This window comes from Pygocentrus nattereri, chromosome 21 (genome assembly GCF_015220715.1).
Source record: "Pygocentrus nattereri isolate fPygNat1 chromosome 21, fPygNat1.pri, whole genome shotgun sequence".
Taxonomy (NCBI): Eukaryota; Metazoa; Chordata; class Actinopteri; order Characiformes; family Serrasalmidae; genus Pygocentrus; species Pygocentrus nattereri.
The window spans coordinates 31,736,919-31,753,432 of NC_051231.1; the positions used below are offsets into that span (position 1 = coordinate 31,736,919).

Sequence of the window (16,514 nt, forward strand, 5' to 3'; positions counted from 1 at the left end):
CCGTCGCCCTCTACAGGCCTTACTAACAAACATCGTAATAAACAAACATTACTCACTGTCGCCCTCTACAGGCCTTACTAACAAACATCGTAATAAACAAACATTACTCACTGTCGCCCTCTACAGGCCTTACTAACAAACATCGTAATAAACAAACATTACTCACCGTCGCCCTCTACAGGCCTTACTGACAAACATCGTAATAAACAAACATTACTCACTGTCGCCCTCTACAGGCCTTACTGACAAACATCGTAATAAACAAACATTACTCACCGTCGCCCTCTACAGGCCTTACTAACAAACATCGTAATAAACAAACATTACTCACCGTCGCCCTCTACAGGCCTTACTGACAAACATCGTAATAAACAAACATTACTCACCGTCGCCCTCTACAGGCCTTACTGACAAACATCGTAATAAACAAACATTACTCACCGTCGCCCTCTACAGGTGTTATTAACAGACCTTTAGACTTTTTTTCTAGACTCCATAATGCAGTTCAGATCTGTCATGAGCTGAGTTTGTGCTCAGTCCGGTTTCAGATCCCATCAGTACCGGAGTTCGTCCTGATAATATTACAGTTTTAATGAACTTAAAGGCAGCCAGAATACTGTAAATACTATATTTGACGTTCAATGAACTCCAGCGTTAAAGGCCACCAGGTTACTGAGTTTATGAAGTTAAAACAGCAGATCCTTTTTAACCGTGTGGAAAGGATAACTATATATACTTGAATGATTCACTGTCACCAAAACTTCCCACCAGGCAAAAGCAACTGCATGACTCACAGTTTGAGCCTCAGTTCAGCGTTTTTTTCTCTCCTCCCTGCACATAACCAGCCCACCTGCCTCAGAGAGTCCGTCGCTGCTACTGAACTTACTGGCACGTTTTGTGAAATATCCTCCAACAGATTCTGCCGAATGACGGATGCTGTTTCAACTACAAGCGAAGAGCTCCTTGCACTAAAAACCATATATTGAATAGCTTATATCCAAACATGTGCATCATTTCCACATGAATAAAACATACTACGTCAGCACAGCTCTGCAATAACAGCAGCGATGTTTTATTCATGTGGGAATGATGGAGATATTTGAATAAGGCAAATTCAAAATTGCCTTTCTTAAGTCATTCTGTTCCTCCAGCATCACCTGGACAAAAGTTGACCCTCAATACTGGCACACTGGCATAAACCCTAATGCCAACATCCACACATTTACATCGAATGAGCTTAATATCCATTGAATCTAGGGGTGGACGATATGGCAAAAATATTATATCACGACACTTCAAGACATTTTAACAATGCATGCTGTGCATCATGATATGTAGCTTTCCTGAGATGTATTAAGCTGGAACAGACAGAACAGAAGCTTCAGTGCTACGTATAAAAATGATGACGGTAATAATTATAAATCTACAACTATAATGATTTTTTTTCAATGTATTACAAGCTGCACTGCATTAAATCCAAGTAATTCACTTTAAAATCCGCTGTAGGTAATCCGCATTCAAGTACTGATGATATCCACTGTATACTTATAAAAGCATATTGTGACATAATTCATTGAAATAACAATAAAATGTCATCATATTGCGCAACTCTAATTCAGTCAAACAGAGCAGAGTCTGTAAACACAGACTTTTATTTTGACATTTAATGCAGTTGCTATTAAAGATGCACAATGACAGGAGAATCATATCAGTATTGGCACATACTTTCTTACCAAAAACAACATCAGCAGCGTTGGGCAGATGTTTTATTTCATGATGTTCTCATTGTACGAGCAGAACGTTTCGATGATGCTGGGCTACTACACCAAAATATCAGCATTTTATTCACTTCACTGCCTTTGTAACCTTCTATAAATAATACTATATTCCTCTGTGATGCTAATCCAGGTAGATCTGCATTTTATAGATTTACATATTAGCGTCTGCAGATTATGGACATGCTGGATATCGTGATTTTACTCACTGGTCCCATTAGTGTGTCATATACATATTTACATTTATGGCGTTTGGCTGACGCTCTTATCCTTATAATTTGATCATTTTTACACAGGTAGGCCAAGGTAGTGTTAGGAGTCTTGCCCAAGGACCCTTATTGGTACAGTGTAGGGTGTTTACCCAGGTGGGGATTGATCCCCAGTCTACAGCGTAGAAGGCAAAGGTGTTAACCGCTACACTAACCAACCACCATAGATGGATAGATAGATAGATAGATAGATAGATAGATAGATAGATAGATAGATAGATAGATAGATAGATAGATAGATAGATAGATAGATAGATAGATAGATAGATAGATAGATAGATAGATAGATAGATAGATAGATAGATTTGTACACACGTCTTTATCCAACATTTCTGCTAAAGTTAAGGGAATTAAAAGGAAACTCCACCAGAATTCAGACACTGAGATGTTAAAGTTATTCTGAGTGGTTTGGTGCGAAATGCTGTTGACTGTAGAGACTCTCTTTACAGTGGTGGTGAGAGGAACCAGGAGTCACCAAGACTACAACTCAAATATAGACATTTTATTTATCCAAACCCACCAGTGAACCCACACGAGTCTGCAGTTTTTATATCGACGGTAACTTTACAGGAGAAGGAAAAAACCTGCTTTACTTTTAATGTAAGTCAATGGAACCAGAATTTTTTCCAAGTCATTTTGGGCCGTTTCGTTCGGTTCAATCTTTATGAAATTTACGTGCAATGCAAAGGACAACAGGCATTTTCAAGCTGTGTCAAAAACTGAAAAACGACAAAAATGGAGATACGAGGTTTTCTCCCGACAGAACTGATATGGAATGTTGAAAAAATGGTGGTAAATGTCAAAATAGCATCTTTTCAGGGCTCTGCACCTCAGGAACCGTCTCCCACATCAGGCATCGTTTTCATAACCTTTTCATGCACTAACTCTCTGTGAGGAGCGTTTAGAGGTGGACGTCTGGTTCCTATCACCACCACTGTGAACACTTCTGACTCACATCAGCCATGACATTCCACCAAATTATTCTGGGAAAAACACTGTGGAATTCCCCTTTAATAGGAGGTTTGTCCTCCTTTGCTATCATTACAACCTCTGGTTTTCTAGGAAGGCATAACACTAGATGCTGGAACATTGCTGTGAGGATTTGGTAGAGGTCAGGTGCTGATGTTGGATAATCGGTTCTGGATGTCGTGCTCATCCCAAAGGTACTGGAGCTCCATCACCCCAGAGAACACAGTTCCACTGCTCCTCAGCCCAGTGCTGGGGGGCTTTATACCCCTCTAGCCCACGCTTGGCACTGGGTATGGTGACCTTAGGCTCATGTGCAGCTGCTCCCAGTCTACTGGCAAGGCCGATGTCTAATGTATGGACATTATACGAGCTCATTAGAAGGCCTGTCTGGACACTTTTGGACACGTTCATCACTGCTTTCATCCACACCTCCTCAAAGCCTAAACCGAGTCAGGCTGAAGCGCCTCGCGCCCTCCGCGCGCAACGGGAGTCTCCGAGCAAACGGAGTCAAATAGAGTCAAAGCCACAAGCCGCACAGGAACAAAGTGGCATCACTTACCGCCACACCGCGCACTGTGGAATGGAGAGATGTCCTCGCACTCCTCCAGACTCTGTCTCTGTCTCTGTCTCTCCTCTGAACGGCCGTGGACGGAGCAGCCACACTGCCCGTTTCTCTCCGACTCACAGCGGCTCTGAAGCTGCCCGGCGGTTTTAAAGTGGGTCGAAATGAGGAGCCCGCTCTTGCCCCCACCTCCTCCCTCCAACTACCCCCGCCCTCTACCGCCCCTCTGCGTCCAAACCCGCCAATCGCCGCCAATCACCCACACCGTCCGCAACACTGAAGCCTTTATTTCTGTGCGTGTCGCTTACGGCTCTCACGTTAATAAACGGGGTTTGTTATGAGGGGAGGTCACGTGACACGAGGCTGGTTTCGTTGACCAAATATAGGCTCGGAATTTTCTTACATTTTTATTCCATCAAATTTGCCTCTGTGTTACTGATGATCGAGGTGGGAATTGTGTGAGAGAGGGAGAAGAAAAAGAAGCAGAGGAACAAAAGAGGAGAGAGAGAGAGAGAGAGAGAGACAGAGAGAGGGAGCGATGGAGAGAGAGAGAGAGACAGACAGAGAGAGAGAGAGAGACAGAGACAGAGAGAGGGAGCGATGGAGAGAGAGAGAGACAGACAGAGAGAGAGACAGAGACAGAGAGAGAGACAGAGAGAGGGAGCGATGTAGAGAGAGAGACAGACAGAGAGAGAGACAGACAGAGAGAGAGAGCGATAGAGAGAGAGAGAGAGAAAGAAAGAGAGAAAGAGAAAGAGAGCATGTGCGTGTATTTCTGGGTCATTTTGGCGGGATTCGTTCGTGACGTTGGGCGTGTGACGTCAACGCGTCGGAAGTCTCTCCGTTACATGTGCCTGCTAGTTCCAGAGAGCGATGATGAGACTCAATACAGATAAACAGTGTTTATCAGGCGCTGCAAGTGGCCACTTTATTAGAAACACCCACCTTGTGCTTCCACTCACTGGCCACTTTATTAGAAACACCCACCTTGTGCTTCCACTCACTGGCCACTTTATTAGAAACACCCACCTTGTACTTCCGCTCACTGACTGTAGTCCATCTGTTGCTGCGGAACCTGGTCAGTTTCTGACCACAGGACTGCAGTCCTCCAGATACCTCTTGACCAATCGACTACATTTAGGTTATTTTTCACTAAACCGCTCCTTTAAAGACATGTATTTTATTATCTGACATGCAAGACGTATGAAAAAATACATTATTGCAGCAATACAGCACAAATGTGAAACACACTGAAAGGTTAAACTGTGTCGATCATCAGCATCATGACCTTGGAAGACATGAGTTTGACTGAAGGGGCATCAGCACTGCTCCTCAATCAGCAAAGACAGCATCCATGTTCATCACTGGAGTCTGGCAGTGCCTGCACGTGCCTGTGTGCATGTACGTGTGGTTTAATGGTGATTTGAGAGGTTGAATAGGTGTGTTACACTTCGACCCGTCACCTGAGACTGTCTCAGCCCAATGACTTTCCACAATTGCTATTAAAAGACATGCTATTGAAGGAATACAGCTACAGAGTTAATTATAGCACTATAAATACACACAGAGTGCCCTGCAGCAGTAAACAGCCCACACACATTGTGTTCATTACTTTAAGCAGGCAAGTTTTTGGCCTTTTGAGAGAATTCTGCACGGCATCACTGAACAAACAGCACATCAGCGAGCTATGAGGAAGCAAAGAGATTAATGAAGGGTTGGGGTCATCTTCACTTCCATTAATTTATTCAATTAAACTTCAGTCAGCCAGTTCACACAGCTGACTTTTGTTAATCTAATGTTCTCCCCCTTTGATTGAATCTATCTCCTGAATTTATCTTGAATGGATGAGTTTTTGAAGTGCAGTATATCTTAATCTATGTTACTTTTCATAGCTAGTGTTGGTTAGTCCCTTCTCACTGTAGCCATAGGTTAGGGTGACCAGACATCACTGATTTCCAAGGACAGTCCCTGTTTTTGGTGTCATGTCCCCACCTGATAGCAGCTGTCCCTGCCTTTCCAGAACTGCCCAAAGGTGTGGTCAGACTACTGGGCTACAGCCACAGGTCTTTTTTTCTGTAGCCATGGGCCTCTTTTTGTTGCCATATTGCAATATTTAATATAAATATAAATTATGAGCTCATACAAGCACTGAATCTTTTGTGGCAATCATATCCCTGCCTGAGTGCTAGACTTAGTGACTTTTGGGGCCGTTTTTACTTACGGCTTTATTCTAAAAAGCAAAGAGCTACAAATCTTATGAATGAGAAAACAAGAAATACTAGGACTATAACTTATTCCCATGCATTCTGATCATTTTCTTCATTGAGTTTTCCATAGTGTACCAGTTTCACTGGCCATGGTGGCTGCTGTATGATTTTCTGACACGGTTTACAAAGTTACTAAGTTAGTACCCAATTTTATCAGCTGTTCATTAAAGTGCTGTTTGCTGAATTGAAATTTTTTAACAATAACTAAACATAAAATGTGGCCTGTGCAATTTTCAAATACATTAATCTCAGCAAATAAATAGAAATTTTGCACTAAAACCAGCAAAACAAGCAATTTGACTTTTTGAGTGTTTAAACATTAATGTATTACTATATTTTTAGTCAAATCATGACTTTAAAGGCCTCAAGACTGTCACAGACAGCAGTGTCTTAGTGTTTTTCCTCTGCTAAGACATCTGATTCTACTTATGAGGGGCTCGATAATTCCTGCCCCGTTGAATCAGGTGTTTTGGTTAAAGTGAAACCCCAGACTGTGCAGTTCTGTGGCCCTCCAGAACCGGGCCTTGGACACCCTTGATTTTCAAGCAAAGTGTGATCTGTGATCTGCCCTGCCAAAGTACAAAGACGCACAGCAACCCACAGAACCCGACAACCTGAAAAGTTCAAAGCGTGTTTGAGAAATCACCCGGCGCTGCACGCGTGAGGAATCTGAGTTTTAAAGAAGAAGGCCCCTCTCGCCTGAGGGTCCTGCTGTACTGCCCATGGGTGTCCCACTACAGCTGTGGCTGTCCCAGCTGACAGTTTGTTCCCAGTGGGCCGGGTCCTGGCTCAGGCACTAGGGCAAAGTTCAAAAAAGGGTCCTCTAGAGCCTGGATGGTCTTGACAGGCATTAATCAGTTCCAGGTTCCAAGTGCTCCATGTTTGTCATACAGCAATGCAATGCAATGCATGCTCCACTAACTGTATATGTACTAATTCTGCTTTTAAACTTTAAGTAACTACCAACACTAGTTCTTAATGGCAGTGGTAGGAGAGGTGAGCCAGCACCCACAAGGTTATGGGTTTGAATCCCAGGACTGACTGGGTACACCTGAGGTCATAGTACATTTATGGCATTTGGCTGACGCTCCTATCCAGAGCGACTTACAATTTGATTGTTTTACACAGGTAGGTGAAGGTGGTGTTAGGATTCTTGCCCAAGGACTCTTATTGGTATAGCGTAGGGTGCTTACCCTGGCAGGGGTTGAACCCCAGTCTACAGCGTAGAAGGCAAAGGTGTTAACCACTACACTAACCAACCACCATTACAGAATCTTCTTTTTATCTTAGCTTAAGATCTGACAGGTCAATATATGATGTTTCACATATTCATGTTACAGAAGCAAATCTTATCTTAATTTAGAAATCTTATTTTGCAGCACCTTATCTCAAGTTAGGAAATCTTAACATACTCAATCAAAGTCGACAACTGTCATGTCTGTTACCTACCAACCGACAGCTGAAACATAAACACATAATAAAAAGTAGGTTAAAAATATAAGTTACAGATACTGTCACCCTGGGTACTGAGGGGTACAAAGGTCAAAACAAACCTAAAGTGCAATAAATTGGATATTAAGAATGCTGTGAGAGCACCCTCTGCAGTTTCAGTTTCCATTTCCCTAGTCACTTTGGCCGAGCATGATAATGTTATTCCTCTGAATAAACAACCACACATTCAGTTTTGTGCCTCATTATTCACCACCATCACTGTAATATTTTACATTTTGAATTATTGTTATGTTTTCTTCAACAATAACAAAGGCAATAAGAGTGAACAGTGGAGTTCAACATTTTAAAATGCAAAGTTAGAAGAAAAAAAACATTCCAAACAAGTCCAACAAGCATTTTGGAATATAAATAAATGTAGCCTCATTATGCTGCTAGTGAACTATTCCACTTGAAACAGCTGCCTAAAAATGCCAGAAACATTCGGTTAAACACAAGTTAGGACACTGTTAAGGTTTATCCAAAAGTTAGAACAGTATTTAGGAGATTTAGTCTGGTAAGGGAGTTTGTCAGGCTGACCTCCCACTTCTTCACCCTCTGCAGCAATGCTGGCAGCACTCATGCATCTATTTTTTTAAGCCAACCTCTGGATATGATGCTGAACACGTGAACTCAACTTCTTTGGTCGACCCTGGCGAGGCTTTTTCTGAGTGGAACCTGTCATGGAAAACCACTGTGTGACCTTGGCCACCCATGCTATAGCTCAGTTTCAGGGTGTTAGCAGACTTCTTATAGCCTAGGCGTCTTTGTGGAGAGCAACCATTCTATTTCTCACATCCTCAGAGAGTTCTTTGCCCTTAGGTGCCATGTTGAATGTCCAGTGGCCAGTTTAAGTGAATTGTACCCAAAACATCAAATTTAACAGCCCTGCTCCCCATTCAGACCTGGAACCTTGTAACTCTAACAGGTCACACAACACCAGGGAGGGACAACGACACAATTGGGCACAATGTGGACATGTTCACTGTGAGCTGTACTCACTTGTGTTGCCAGCTATTTAGACATTAATGGTTGTGTGTTGCACGCTGCACGCTGCACGCTGACTACTTTAAGTAGTTTCATTTCTATAGCGTTATCCCATGAAAATCTTTCCATGTAAAGATATAATAAAACATTTTCAGAAATGTGAGGGGTACACTCACTTTTGTGAGATACTGTATATGCACAGAGAAATCTGATTACTGAGCTACAATCCAGCCTCTTTATCAGATTTCCTAATCGGGTTTCTAGACCTGACTCTGATCTAAGAAATCATAGTGTGCCAATAACATGACCATTTGAATAATCAGACAACTGCAGAAATTTGATTATAATCACATTATTAAGATGGAAATGTAGATTCAAACTTCTCCATACAGAATATGAATGTAATTAGTTACACAACCATGCAAATTGTGTAATTATTTAAATAGAATAATAAAATGGCAGTAATACCTCTCAACTCAGGACTGAATAAAATCCTACACAGCTGAACATAAATAAATAAAATTTATTTAAATTGTCCTGCTTATTCCAGAGCTCAGCTGAAGGCCCACCGCTATCTGACAGGGAGGTAATGGTTGATGGTTCAGGGCCGGTGGCTTCAGACTTCACCTTTGACCAGGCTCTGACAGATCAGTACACCTCCCCAAACTCCCAAACTGCCATAAGCTGGTTCTGCCGGCCTGTTCCAGTGCTGGTCATGCTGTGCAGTGCTTGATTGTGGTGTTCTTATGTCGGACACTTCAGCTCTTAATGAGCAGAGCCAAGCAGAGGACGTTTCCTCACGGATAATTAACTCCATTGAACGTGTCCTGCTGGTTACTGTGGTAAGATGTAACCATCACACTCAATTAAGGTCACCCTTTGAAGGGCCACTCGTATTTCTGCTGGGTGAGGATGCTTTGTCATGCTGTCACTCAACCTTTATGTCCTATAGGAACTCAGTGAGCAGACGCAAACACGAATCTCATAGGAAAAAACGTGTAGATAAAGAATTGGGGGGGGGGGGGGGGGGGGGGTTAATTATGTGTACTCGGTGGGATTGCGTAATGTCAGCGTTGACTTCAGTCAGTGTGTTTGGCTTAAACCCCAGTGATGTCCCAGCACGAATGGCATTTTAAGACTGCACCAATGACTGAATGCAATATCAGATTTCACACAGGGAATTTCACCCATAACAGAAATTAAATATAAGACTTACTTATGGTTTGTATGCTGTTGCAACTGAGAAGCTTCAGCCTGGAAGAAAGAAACAAAAAGAATAAATGATGTAATAATAGTGTAAATCACTGAAATGGAAGGAATTCCAAATAAGGTTGGCCCTATGAAGGTTCAACCTGAAAAAAGAAATATAAAAATTCTAAAATAAAGAAATACACTGAAAACTGTCAGGTAAGATTATAATGCCAATTCCCAATCAGTCACAATCACAACCGGTTTAAAGCTCTCTGTTGAACAAAGCACAGACCAACATGAATCCCATGCTGATTTCTGCTGTTCTGCAGCTGGTTTAACATGGCACCCATCATGGTCATGCTGGTTGACCAGAATACCAGCATCCAAAACACAACATATGCATATATTGCATCCAAAGTGGTTTCAGTAGGTGTGTTTAGTAAGCTGCATCACCAAGACTTGGACTCTAGGAGTGCAAGTCTAGTTTCAAGTCTTTATGGGTGAACTTTAGTCTTGTTATTAGCCGCAGGCATTGCATCGTACAAGATCATACCCTTCTAAATGCATGCTAGGCTAACACGGCTACAAATCTTTTCAAGTCTGAAAGACAGAACTGAAATGCTACATGCAATAAATGCAGCGTTTAGAAAAAGAACTAAAATAACTTCATATAGTTGTTGTGTAGTTTGTATAGCAAGTATGCTAGCTAGCTTAGCTGAAGCTTTAGAAGGTTTTAAGAGGTCTGATCAGCTAAATTAGCTAGTGAACTAGCTAGCATACTTGCCACGTACTTGCTATGCAAACTACAGGCTAACCAGCCATTTCACGTTGTTTTTCGTATTTCCTTTAAAGACCATTTTTACTGCATGTACCACTTCATCTCTGTTCAACAGTCTGAAGGTTGTCCTTTGAAGAAAAGCTCATTATTTGATTTGATTTCCAGACCTGATGCTGCTCTGAGCTGTGTATGGCTGCTAACACATTCAGGTTAACATGCTAATTTAATGAGTTTGGCTCATGTGTTTTGCTCAAGTCCTTAGTCTGCGCCAACATCAGTTCCAAAGGAACAGAATTTCCAAGTTGTGATTCAACGCCGCCTCCAAACACTGTTAACACATCTGCTATCAGTGTGCTTGTGGATAAGGTCATGTAGTGTGTAACTAGCAAAGCGTGAAAGCAGTTAGCAGGGCAGTTAGCTTCCATTCATTAGCCTGTTAGCTGCTCTTATTCTTTTTAGTTGCTACAGTGTAGAGCCACGCTGCTGAAGGCCGAACTGCTAACCCTGCTAGCCAGCAGAGATGAGAACAGATCATAAGTGACAGTTACAGAACTGAGGCCTCAGGAGAACCAGAGAAAAAAATCACACACAAAACTGCATACTTAGAAATGAAGGTACAAATAATGTAAAGGTTCCCTCAAAGCTCCAGCAGTGGGTTTAAGGTCTGATTGTGAAGCTTAAATCAGTTTCTCCAGGTGAAAAGTTCATATTTGTACCTTTTCATAACCGAATGTGTTAAAACAGAACAGTAGAATGAAAGCCTGGAGGCGAGGCAGGGTGAGCGGAGTCGTTAACCACTACGCTAACCAACCACTGGCAGAGGTGTTAACACCTCTGCCTTCTACGCTGTAGACTGGGGTTCAATCCCCACCTGGGTAAGCACCCTACACTATACCAATAAGGGTCCTTGGGCAAGACTCCTAACACCACCTTTACCTACCTGTGTAAAAATGATCAAACTGTAAGTTGCTCTGGATAAGAGCGTCTGCCAAATGCCATAAATGTAAATGGAGTCAGTACAGCTTAGACCAGATAATTTCAGTGGATTATGGTTCAGTTATGTTCCCTCACTAAAGGCACTGAGATGTACCCGTGGGGTTGTCACCCTAGTTAGTTAAAGGGGTTCTGCCCCAGTGAGAGTTTAGTACCTTTATTTCTGAGGTACCAGGATAGTACAAATGCTGTTAGAGGTGTCAGTACACAAAACAGCAATACACTGTAGCCCATCTGCTGTTGCAGCTTATTAGCCCCCTCTACCCCATTCAGCACTGGTCAGTTTCAACCGCTGTTGTTCAGATAGTATTGAGGTGGTGGTCCATTTTCAGCACAGTGGTGACACTTCCATGGTAGTGTGTGTGTGGTGCTGGTAGGAGTGTATCAGACACAGCGGTGCTGCTGGAGTTGTTACACACATTAGTGTCACTTCTAGGCTGATAGTGGAACTCCACCCAAAAACTCCCAGACAAGAGAGGCTCTGTGGTCAGAAACTGACTAATATGAAGGATGACTAACACAAACTGTGCACCGACAGATGAGCTACAGTCTCTGGCTCTGACCAGCAAGGTGGAGCTACAAGACAGGGGTTTTCAATAAAATGGTCAATGAAAGTAACATGAGTAGAGATCATAATGAAGATGCAAGGAGTAGAGGTCGTAAAGGTGGATGACTTCAAATATCTTGGGTCAACCATCCAGAGCAATGGACAGTGTAGAAAAGAGGTGAGGAAGAGGGTGCAGGCAGGATGGAGTGGGTGGAGACGGGTGTCAGGGCTGATGTGTGACAGAAGGATAGCAGCAAGAGTGAAAAGGAAGGTTTACAAGACAGCAGTGCGTCCTGCTATGATGTTTGGTTTGGAGACTGTGGCTCTGTCTAAAAGACAGGAGGCTGAGCTGGAGGTGGCGGAGATGAAGATGCTGAGATTTTCGTTGGGAGTGACAAGGATGGACAAGATTAGAAATGAGCAGATCAGAGGGACAGTGAAGGTGGAGCAGTTTGGAGATAAAGCCAGAGAGGCCAGGTTGAGATGGTCTGGACATGTGTTGAGGAGGAATAGTGGGTATATTGGTCAAAGAATGTTGGAGATGGAGCTGCCGGGTAGAAGGAGAAGAGGTAGACCTCAGAGAAGGTTTATGGATGTAGTGAAGGTGGACATGGAGATGGTTGGTGTGAAAGTAGAGGAGGCAATGGATAGGGCAAGATGGAGGCAGACGATCCGCTGTGGCGACCCCTAAAGGGAGCAGCCGAAAGAAGAAGAGGAGGTCAAGGAAAGTAACGCTAGGTCAGTTTTATAGGGGAATTTTATAGGGGAACATTTTTATTAATTTTATTTATTTATTTTATTTTTTTCAACACAATTAAATTTCTAGGATGTAAACAGAGTCATTCAGAGCGGTTTGGTGTGAAATGCTCCGTTCTAGAGAAACTTACAGAGTCAGAACTGTTCACAGTGGTGGTGATAGGAACCAGACATCCACCTCTAAAAGCTCCCTCACAGAAGGTTACTACAAGAAATGGTTGTAAATACACTGGCTGATGTCCGAGACACTGTTTAATGATAGATTTCAAATAAGATTTTGCTCTAAAAATTTTAATTGAAAAGGAAAATAGTCACCTTTGAAAAATCAGAAGACTCCGTGGTTCTGGATGGTAAAATGTCTATATTTGTGCTGTAGTCATGGCAACACCTGGTTCCTATCACCACCACTGTAATGAAAAATGGGTCTCTCCAATCAATCGTTTCATACCAAACCACTCTGAATGACTTTGTTTGCATGTTAGCAACTAAATTATGCACATATGTTTGAGGAATCAGTGGAACTCTGCTTTAATTCATTTTTAATGTCAACCTCAGGTCACTGGGCCTATGTCCACTAGTGATTTTTGTCCGGTGAGTCTGCTTGCATTGGCTAATATATGGTTGCTGATTTCGTAAGGAGAAATGAACAACACACAGAGGCAGCAGAAGAAGGTCTGCTGGCCTTAAACTTTGCATGATGCCTCGTGAGGACGGGCAGGCTGTTCTTTGATGGTTTATCAGCGCTGGACATCTGTCCCAGCACAGAAGTGATGTTTGTTATTCTACTCCACACGTTCAGCATCAGAAAACAATTTCACAGAAAGAGTTCAGAGAGCAGCCCCCGCCTCTGACCCCTACTGTACTGCTCAACGCACACACTTTCGATCTTTTTCACAGTATGTTCAGACATACTGTACTGTACAATTCAGAAACCACCACTCATTTATTTGATTTCCATTCAAAGCTGCCATTAAGAATTTCTGCTATTCGTTAGATTATTTATAAGATAACACACTTGTATATAGAAGGAGAAGTCTGTATATAGAAGAAGAAAAATGGGGCTCCTAACAACCACCTGGAAGACACGGTAGACCCTCAAACTGCCCCCATAAACAGCACTTAAAGCTTTCGTCTCTGAGAGAGAAGAGAAAATCAAGCTGCTTCAGATCTGAAGACACCTACAGGTGTTTCTGTCCATCCTTCCACTGTGAGAAGACCACTCAGCGCTGTGGGTCTGAAAGGACGTGTAGCTGATCGAGAAGAACCTCACTGAGAAAAGGAGACGGTCACATCAAACAAAGAAGCTGAACGATGGACTGACCACCCCAGAGTCCAGCCCTCAACACCACTGAATGGGTTTGATTACTTCAGGAAATCAACCAGCTTCTAAGACTGAGCTTTGGAGGCGTATCTGCAGGTTCTTTGAAACTGGAAGTGAGTCTCCTGAGAAGATCAGAAACTGTAAGAAAAGCAAAGACTGGACACATGAAACACCAAAAAAACTACATATTATATTTAGTTGTTGAGGATTCTATGTCATTTTTAACTAATGTATGTTTTCTCCTTTTTTTCTGATGTTGATGAATGAACACCTGGAAAGGAACAAGGGTTGGGTTACTGACCAGGCCAGTGGGGCCAGCGCACAGGGGTCTTTGACGGCTAGGGCCCTCAGATCACAAGTCTTATTTTCTGGGTTTATCTGATGCTAGAGGGTTAGAAAAGTGAATTCATTGTCTGAACACAACAGCATAAAATAATTTAACTGCTGTTTTTGAGGGTATTAGAGCTCCGTTTATAGGACTTTATAACATTGTCTTATGTATGTTCATGATGTCAGTGAGCAGAAAGCAGTTTACTCAGCCAATTAGCTGATTCATTTGCCAAACAATCAGCACTCAGTAGCAATAATGCTAACCATTCAGCACTCAGTAGCAGTAATGCGAACCAGTCAGAATGCAGTAGCAGTAATGCTAATGTCCTGCTGCCCAAAATGTTTTACATTTTTTAATTAAATACATCCTTCTACTTTCCAAAATTAACCAAAGTTTCAGCATAAAGGACTAGAAATGTTTATATTTTATTTATTGACCCTAATTCACTGAGGACTGCCAAGTTTATTTGTATAAAGGGACAAACAGGATGTGACCAGGCTCCCCTTAACCTGGCTCTGGCTCACATACTTGGGTCAATCCACCGCTGATGAATAAATAAATGAATAAATAATGAAGAATTATTATCTGACTTCAGGTCCCTAAAATGTATAACCATAATGCTTTTTAAAAAGTCTGTAAGTGTTGTAGTAACACTATTATTTTATTAGTAATTTTTGGTTGTGATCAAAAGGGTTAAGTGTGGTGTCCAGGTAAGTACAGCTGAGCGAGTTCTCCCATTGGTTAGGACTTCAGGAGCTGAACTAAAGGCTTAATGTGTTAGTTTAACCACCAATATAATTAGGAAGCAACATTGGAATCAACCAATCATGTTTTGAATTACAATTTCCTAGTTAGTGAGGAAAAAGAAGGTCCCTCTAGGCTTTCTGGAAGTTCTAGATACGTCACTGAGTTTGATTACGAGTGGCAGCCTGACCGATACATTTCAGTCAAAATTTTAGAAATGGAAAATAATCTAGAATGGCCAAAAAATGTTCATGTGAATGGTAGTTATCTAGCACTGATCTACTACTACAATCCTATAAGGGTGATTTGAAGTTTTGACATTTATGGCCTGAACTGAAGGTCTGAAACACACATGAACACCAACGCATGGACACACTTCTTGACCCCTTCTCAAACTTTCACCCCAGCTGCACCAAAGATGTTCACATGTACCACCAGGAACAAAGAACTGTTGAGCATTGTTCCACCCTGTGAGAGGAATTCCGCAAACCGGCCAGGTGCTTCTCCGTCTGGGATTACACATGTGGAGGAGGGCCCCCGGCGGCCCCTGGAGAGCGTGTGATAGAATTAGATTCAAATGAAAACTTTTATAACTCTGAATTCAAAGGATTACGGAGGCCCGCGATAAAACAAAATACACAAACACGACATGAAAACATTCCATGTCCCTCAACGAGTTCCGTAAGAACATGCAAGTTAAAAAAAAAGAAGGGAAGAAGAGGTACAAGACGGCAAGATCAGCAGCTGTGGGGGGACACTATAGACAAGGCTTCTAGTGTTTACACAGCCTGGAATAGATGCATGGAGGGGGGAGTTGAGAGAGTTCGTGAATTTATAGTGCTTTGTGGAGGTTACTGATGACAGTTGTCCTTATGGTCCTTTGACCCTGCTAACCTTCCTGGACCACTCTGACGCCAGTTAGTGACCCCCCGTCAACAATGCTTATAGGACATTTATTCATGCATAAAATTAGGTTAAAACTTAAAGAGAAGGTGGTATATCAGCTGATTCGCTATATTATCTGGGCCCCAGTATACATGCAGCCAATGGGAAGTGATTTGAATGGAAACCTCAGCAAACCTCTGACATTTTTCAAATACATTTGCAGGGATATTTTTCCCACACCAACTTCGGTTTTAGAAGTTGGTTGCATTTTTTATTTCTCAAGTAAAAAATGTAGACTTCTCAGTCCATAAAACCTTACTCCACATCTCAAATGTTCAGTTTTGGTGCTCTAGTGCAAATGTTCTTATTTTTGGCTATTTCCTTTTTCTCAGAAAGGGCTTCTTGTCAGCTATACATATTTTCAGACCCGTCGATCTGAGTTGTGAACAAACAGCTGTGGATTTTTTCAGATCTGAAATACTGTGGCAGTGGCATAAAAAAGGCATGAGAAACAATGCACTTTAAATGCAAATGCTCTTTTATTGAGCCACCTCACAGCAGCTAACATGGCTGGGAAGCAGCCAAGTCACTTCTAACCATACATCTTCACTTTATGATAGACACGACTGCCACTCGTGGTCTCTCTGAAGC

At 42.2% G+C, this 16,514-nt stretch overlaps 1 protein-coding gene across 2 annotated transcripts in view; it reads right to left on the reverse strand.

Annotated features, from left to right (window-relative positions):
* Positions 1-3,746, reverse strand: part of slc38a3a (solute carrier family 38 member 3a) — an 88,626-nt gene extending 84,880 nt beyond the window's left edge. Inside the window, exon 1 of one of the 2 annotated variants that reach the window (XM_017719399.2) lies at positions 3,573-3,746. The gene's annotated coding sequence lies outside the window, so the exon portion shown is untranslated. The remainder of the gene's footprint in view (positions 1-3,572) is intronic. The other variant, XM_017719400.2, reaches the window with a different exon arrangement.
* Between the last annotated feature and the right edge of the window lie 12,768 nt (positions 3,747-16,514).